Raw genomic sequence first — 7,080 nt, 5'->3', positions numbered from 1 at the left:
CATTGCCCGGACCTGCTACTTGGCCAGAATCCCACTTGTTTACCTTTCTGACCCTATTTCATGTTACCCTCATATTCTGGGGTAACAAGAACATGATCAGATTGCAGACATCCCCCAACTTACCTGAATTTGCGAGGTTCTTCTCCCCACATGCTTTTATATTTGGTGTGGCTGTGCGTGGCTCCACCCACACAACTGTGTCATCCATTCACAGATCCTTTGACAGAATCTGTAAACGGAGAGACTGCAAGTCCCATCAGCCACCACAGCAGGGGGAATTGTAGTTTCAATTAATTATAAGTGTGGTGACATCACCAAACGTGTAGTCCAGGGGTAGGGAGGTTGTTGTGCTGAGTTTTAGTTCCGGGGGTTTGGGGGTGCAGACCCTGGACTGCGCTGTCTGTGGCTCTGCCCAGCTCACTGACATCACCGGCTGCCAGGAGCTCAGTGGGACGCAAGGAAGAACATCCAGCTCAGCTCCTGGCAACAGGTGAGCTGGGCAGGAAGCAGCACAGAGCATTACAGGTTGCTAATAGCCCTTAACCTAGGACGCTGTGGCACCGCGGATGAGAAGCCGCCTGAGGCAACCACCTTATGCTGCCTCTTTATAGAGACGGTCCTGCTTAGAGGAATAATGATATATGGAATATGTTCATCAGCCCATGAGGTTGCAGGCTAGCATTCATCTATCTATCCACTTTGGTGGGGGAATCTGGATGGGAAGGGGGTTTAACACCGCGGATGTCAACTGGTTAAAGAAGCTAGGGTATTCCATAAGCAAACCATGTAACACCCAACTTTTGGGCCTCTTGTCATATTCTAATTAGCTATCAGCTGCAGTCTGCAGACACGTCACGATCCTGTATCCGAGCCCAAAACACACGCTCGCCTTCTCAATTGATCTTTCTTCCAATCGCAGAACTCACGCAGCAACCTCCCACCAATCAAAACCAGCGCCTCTTGTTACCGGCCAATAGAACGCGGATATTCTGTGCCTGGCAGCCAATCCACGCGTCCCCCAGTGATATGCGTCACCGCTGCGCTGATTTCTGTGTGTAGAGCGCTTGGTATTCTCAAAGATGAACAGTTGGCGGCATTTACGCAGTTTGCGTAAGCGAAAGGCTTTTCTTATGCCGAGAGTCCGATTAGTCGTGGCGGTGGTAACGCAAATAGCGTAAGTAAGCTGTGGAGGCTTGTGTTTGGAGACGGCTGGAGGGGTGATAGAAGCGGTGAGCGGGGACAGGTATGTGATGGAGACATGTTAGGTGATTGCGGAGTGCTGGGGGGAGGTGTCACATGGACTGGTCTCATGTACAGAGGCAATGGACGGGCTACTTCCCGGGAAAATCAGGGGAATTGCTTTGGGCTGATGCTGGTGTTCTGTCAATGTATGTCCGGGGTACACAGAGGATTCCCCTACAGCCAGGAGATCAGATGTACATACACTGACCGTATACTTCATGACCTGTGTACCGTGCACATATACTTCATGACCTGTGTACCGTGCACATATACTTCATGACCTGTGTACCGTGCACATATACTTCATGACCTGTGTACAGTGCACATATACTTCATGACCTTTTGTACAGTGCACATATGCTGCATGACCTGTGTACAGTGCACATATACTGCATGACCTGTGTACAGTGCACATATACTGCATGACCTGTGTACTGTGCACATATACTTCATGACCTGTGCACATATACTTCATGACCTGTGTACCGTGCATATACTTCATGACCTGTGTTCTGTGTAAACATACTCCATGATATGTGTACCATGTTTTGTGTACATAGAACACATGTCATTTTTACCGAGTACATATACTCCATGACATGTGTACCATGTTTTGTGTACATATACAAAAACATGCTCACATGTAGACAGTATGACATGTCTACTGGGTACATATACTCCATGACATGTGTACCATGTTCTGTGTGGGTATACTCCATGTGACTGACTGTATACATGATATGATGGAACCCAATCACTAAAATCTCATGGAAGCTTTCACATGCTAATGTGGTTTGAAAAGTCATTCCGATCTGCATCTTTTCTTAGTCCTGGTCCTCCTGGAATGTCTGGGTATTTCCTGTGACCACGCTCTGTCCCTCCCTTGTCAGCCTGTGTATTGCTCTAATGTCCACTGTTGTCACCTACAGTCATGTCAGGCTGCCATCGCTGGAAAGGATGTAGACAGGAAGTGGCTGCAGGAGACCCCCAGCGCTGAGGTGGAAAGGATGTAGACAGGAAGTGGCTGCAGGAGACCCCCAGCGCTGAGGTGGAAAGGATGTGGACAGGAATTGGCTGCAGGAGACCCCCAGCGCTGAGGTGGAAAGGATGTAGACAGGAAGTGGCTGCAGGAGACCCCCAGCGCTGAGGTGGAAAGGATGTGGACATGAAGTGGCTGCAGGAGACGCCCAGCGCTGAGGTGGAAAAGATGTAGACAGGAAGTGGCTGCAGGAGACCCCCAGCGCTGAGGTGGAAAGGAAGTTTCTGACACGGAGTACTCTGGAGGGTAAATGTCCTCCAGCTGGGGCCTCTTCCAGAATGTTGGCAGTCTCCTCACTTTCTATCCTGCTGGTGGTGGTCACAGGATGTGTAGAGAAGGTGACAATTCTTGCAGGGGCTCTGACCCTTCCTCCTAGGAGTATGCTTCACCTATGACAGGGTGGCTGCAGGTACACGCCCCTCCTCCTTCCAGTGTAACGCAACCCAAGGACAGATATTTTCTACATTGCAGCCCATAGATGTGCTTCCAGGCTTTTATTTATTATCCCGGTGATCTTGCTGCAGGGTGACAACGCTCACTCACTGCACTGCCTCTATACAGTGTTGCCACTTTAGGACAGGAAGTAGCTTAGGACTACAGAACATCTTCTCCATTAGGTATGGGTGAGAGGAGTGGAGTAGGTGTTCTGTATTGCAGTGGATTCCTGGCAGGATCAGCATGGAGTTTTGCACTTCTAAAGGAAATCAATCGGAATGATTTGTTGGTTGGACTCAGACGTCCACCTGGAAGGGACTGTGACTCATTGGTGCCAGGTCTGATGACATTTTCTTAGTCACTCGGCACCCCCTGGGTCGGAAGGAATCTCTATTTTTAGACATCTGTCCCTGACAAGTTTGTTTTGATTCGTTGTTCCCGGCAACACTTCCAGCACAGTGAATGTGGTCGTTCGCCTGCGTTTTATGTATACATGGCAACCAGTGCAACAGTCCACCTTTTACCAGTAATCTGCTGTCCTGGGAAGAGACGTTCCTGGTCAGCAAACATGCAGGTCATGTGTCAGAGAACAGACTGCAGGTCATGTGTCTGAGCTCCAGTCCAGAGTCAGAGGACAGACTGCAGGTCATGTGTCTGAGCTCCAGCCCAGAGTCAGAGGACAGACTGCAGATCAGTACAGTTATCTATATAGGACTGTTGAGTAAGGCAGCGCTTTCCATACTGTACACTCATCAGTCCCTAAAGGAATTTATAGTCCAATGTCCCTATCTCATATACACACATATGAGGACTGGTTATGACGAGCCAATTAACCTACCAGCATGTCTTTGGAGTTTGGGAGGTAACCAGAGTACCCAGAGGAAACCCACGCAAGAACAGAGAGACCATGCAAACTCCATGCAGATAGAGTCCTGGCCGAGCCTGAAATCGAACTGGGACCTCAGTGCTGCAGAAGTGCTAACCACTGAGCCACCGTGCTGCCATTCTAAGGAGAGGCCACGGGAAGGCTCTATGACATATGGTAGGGCGGCTGTGCGACTCCTGCAGGCAACACAGTGAATCTCTATGAGAAGAGAGGACAGGTAAAGCTACACACGTATACGGGGCTGAACAAGGAAAGTCTACTGCCAATCTACTGCAGTCACTGTTCGAACAAAACCCACCACTGTCAGAATACAACAGGGCCTGCGGGGGAGGGGAGACTTTTCTCATTCAGCCCCGTATAAGCGTGTAGCCAGGATTTAGAAAAATCAGCTTTTGCCGAAAGGCTTGTTTACACTATATCTAGTGCGTTCCGGCACGGTTAGTCCACCAGTAGGCACTGGATATAGTGTGAACAAGCCCTAAAGGAGGGGTGCTGACTGGTTTGGTGCTAGGGCTTATTTAAATTATCATTATTATTACAGGATTGATATAGCGCCAACAGTTTGCACAGCACTGTACAAAATGAATGTTTGTAATGAAAGGTCCTTTACTGGACCAGCCAACCCTTGCAGCACTCTGGTTTCAGGGAACGTGTAGGACTGTTTCCTCGGAGCACGGTGTCATGCTGTGTCACATAGTGTCATATCTCCTGAATCCTCTGTCATCAGATCTCCCCGCACGGCTCACTGTCATGAAACCAAATCTTTCCCCTGCCAGATCATTTGACATGTGAGCATCGCGTTGGCCTTACTGGAGTACGTCCCTATTATGCGATTCAAGCGGATGTATCATTTACTCGTGGTGGGTGACAGGTAAAGGAATGCTGCTCGGCAGCTTTGAAATCCATTTAATTACCATTGATTAAGACATGAAAAGTGTAGCACGGCTTTTCAAGTGCCGCAGGACCTGCTGAACTAGAGGCACTGTGATTTGCTGACACCAACTATGCTTCCTTAAAGTGCACCTGTCATGATGGAATATGGAGACTGTCATTGGTCAGCTTGGCCTGGAACAATTGTGTAGGGAATAGTTCTTCAGCATAGTGGACAGAAGGTGGTAGGGGGCAAGCTAATCTTTGACTTTGCATATGCAATACACTGTTTTTTCTGGGATTCCACAACACTTGAGGGTAGAGGGGAAAGGGTGAGGGGTAAAGTAGGCTTTACATGGTGCAAATGTTTCCCAGTTCTTGGTGAAATTTGTGGTGGGTGCTCCTGTCGGCACCCTTCCAGCCGGCATCCCTCGATCAGCTGATCAGCCAATCGGCAGCTAGCTCTGTTCAGGTATTCTGACAGCGGCCACTGTCCAAATACAATGCATAACCGCAGAGGATTCCTCTATCCAAGCACGTAAGCGTTGATGGAGGAATCTGTTCTATTTTCTGAACAAAGAAAAGATAACCATGTATACCCAGCTTAAGAATCCGGGTTAGGGTTCTATTATGGTCTCTGAATTCCTGTCCTGGTGACAGCTCTTTAACTAGAATGGATCATGAGCAATAGAAGTGCTGAAATAATTACACTTCCAGGATAAACCACTGCCATGCGCTCCCTTTACTGCCATTTATGTGACCAGAAGCCTAAGCATTTGGTCACATTTTCTCGGCTGAAACGGGTCAGATCAGTTCAGGTTGGCTAACCTGTCCCAAGGTCCTGGCAGCTAACTAGCACTGTCTGATAAGGACACGTATTGTTAGTGGGACTGAGGACTCTGCGGTAAGCTAATAGATCCTGAGTAAGTTCCATGGAAATATCAGCATACAGCTAACAAGCCCAAACTAGTTCCTGTGCTGTGAATGCAGAGAGTGTAAAATTGGGCCAGATGTTTGACAGGCTGCAGGAAAGCATAAAGGAATACATGTTTCATCAGATAAAACCCATTCAATTCACTGACAGTACCAGCAAAGTGGTCGGGATTTCTTCACACAGAGTCTGTGCTAAATTTCCTTCAGACCTGCAAGACTATCGGAAAGAAACTGCTTCAAGACCCCTCTGTGTTCCTGTGAATCTGACCCGGTGCATAAAAGGGCATGTTTGCGTTCTCTATAAAATTCTACAACTTTCCACCACCTACCTACCCCATCAAGTGAAAACAATTGAACTTGGAACCCTCCCACCCTGGTGAATACTTACCTCAGCGTGGAAGCAGTGGCCTATCGTGTTGTTTACATGCTGGTGCAGAAGTCCTGTCAGGCAGCGGTCATGCCTTACCAGTAACTTCTTAAAGGGGAACTATGAGGTGAGTGCTTTTCACTCACCTCCTAGTTCTAGCCGACCTGTGACAATGAGACTGTCACAGGTCGGCTCAGTAGATCGGGAGGTGAGGGAACACATACCGGCGTTCGCTCACTTCTCGATCCTGTCACGGCTCTCTGCCGTGACAGGGGGAGGGGCTGGATTCCTCCCTCCCCGCTCCGATCCGCCAGCGCTGACTGGCAGAACGGACGGGGGAGGGGGCGGGTACAGCTGGCACTGCCTCTAGATAGGCAGAGCCAGCTGTCAGTCACGCAGCTGGGCCGATCCAGACATAATTGTCGGGTTCAGCTTCCAGCGTCTCAGTATACCGCGAGCAGCAGTACCAGAATTGTGGTGGGGTTCTAGGTTAGATTAGTTTAGGGGCTGGGGGATTTAATAGAGGAAGTATAGTTGCTCTTCACTTCAGGTGACCCGTCCGCCAAAGAGCACGGGTGGTGGGGACCTTCCAGTTGATATTCAGGGTACAAAGCCAGGTATAATAGGGGTTCAGGCGGCATCATGTTACCCATGTATGTAACTGTGCAGCGCTCAGAACCTTCCTGTGGAACATGTACCTAAAGTGCATATAAAGTGTTCAAATATAAATATATATATACAGAATGAAATAGATTATATAAAACTGCAAAAACAGTGAATATATGGGACTGATAACAATGAATCATACCATAATTCTAATAAATCACACCATATAAATTGATGCCATAAAAATAATAAGTCCAAAAGACAGTCTAAAGGTGCCCATACACTGCTCGATTCTCGTACGAGAATCGCGGGAAATCGTACGAGAATCGAGCAAGTGGGAACGAAGACGTGCGACCGTTTCTACTGTACAGTTACACGTCTTTTGTCTAAAGAGCACGCTAGAAAACCAGCCGAAAATCGTACGATTTTCGGCTAGTTTGAACGGTGCTCGGGAGACAAATGCCCAACGGGCCGGTGTGCGCACGCGCACACTGCCCGTTCAGCATTGCGGTCATCGGAAGCCCGCCCCTCGGGGGCAGGCTTGCGATGATCGAGAGTACGATCTGCCTGTCCAAGATGGGCAGATCGTACGTTTTTTTAATCACTTTACAACCATCGCAAAACTAAGCGATCTTGCGATGGTTGTACAGTGTATGGCCACCTTAACTCTACTTTGCTAAATATTGGACCCTGTGTAGAGTC

At 48.6% G+C, this 7,080-nt stretch overlaps 1 protein-coding gene across 1 annotated transcript in view; it reads left to right on the top strand.

The window, feature by feature from the left end:
- Window positions 1–1,212: 1,212 nt before the first annotated feature.
- The window catches only part of FAM102A (family with sequence similarity 102 member A), a 73,191-nt gene continuing 67,323 nt past the window's right edge, over window positions 1,213–7,080 (top strand). Inside the window, exon 1 of the mRNA XM_018561834.1 lies at window positions 1,213–1,247. The gene's annotated coding sequence lies outside the window, so the exon portion shown is untranslated. The remainder of the gene's footprint in view (window positions 1,248–7,080) is intronic.

Source organism: Nanorana parkeri, unplaced genomic scaffold (assembly GCF_000935625.1).
Source record: "Nanorana parkeri isolate BGI_ZX_2015 unplaced genomic scaffold, ASM93562v1 scaffold547, whole genome shotgun sequence".
NCBI classification, from domain to species: Eukaryota; Metazoa; Chordata; class Amphibia; order Anura; family Dicroglossidae; genus Nanorana; species Nanorana parkeri.
Note: the sequence above shows the minus strand (reverse complement) of the source record. Positions and strands in the feature narration are given on the sequence as shown.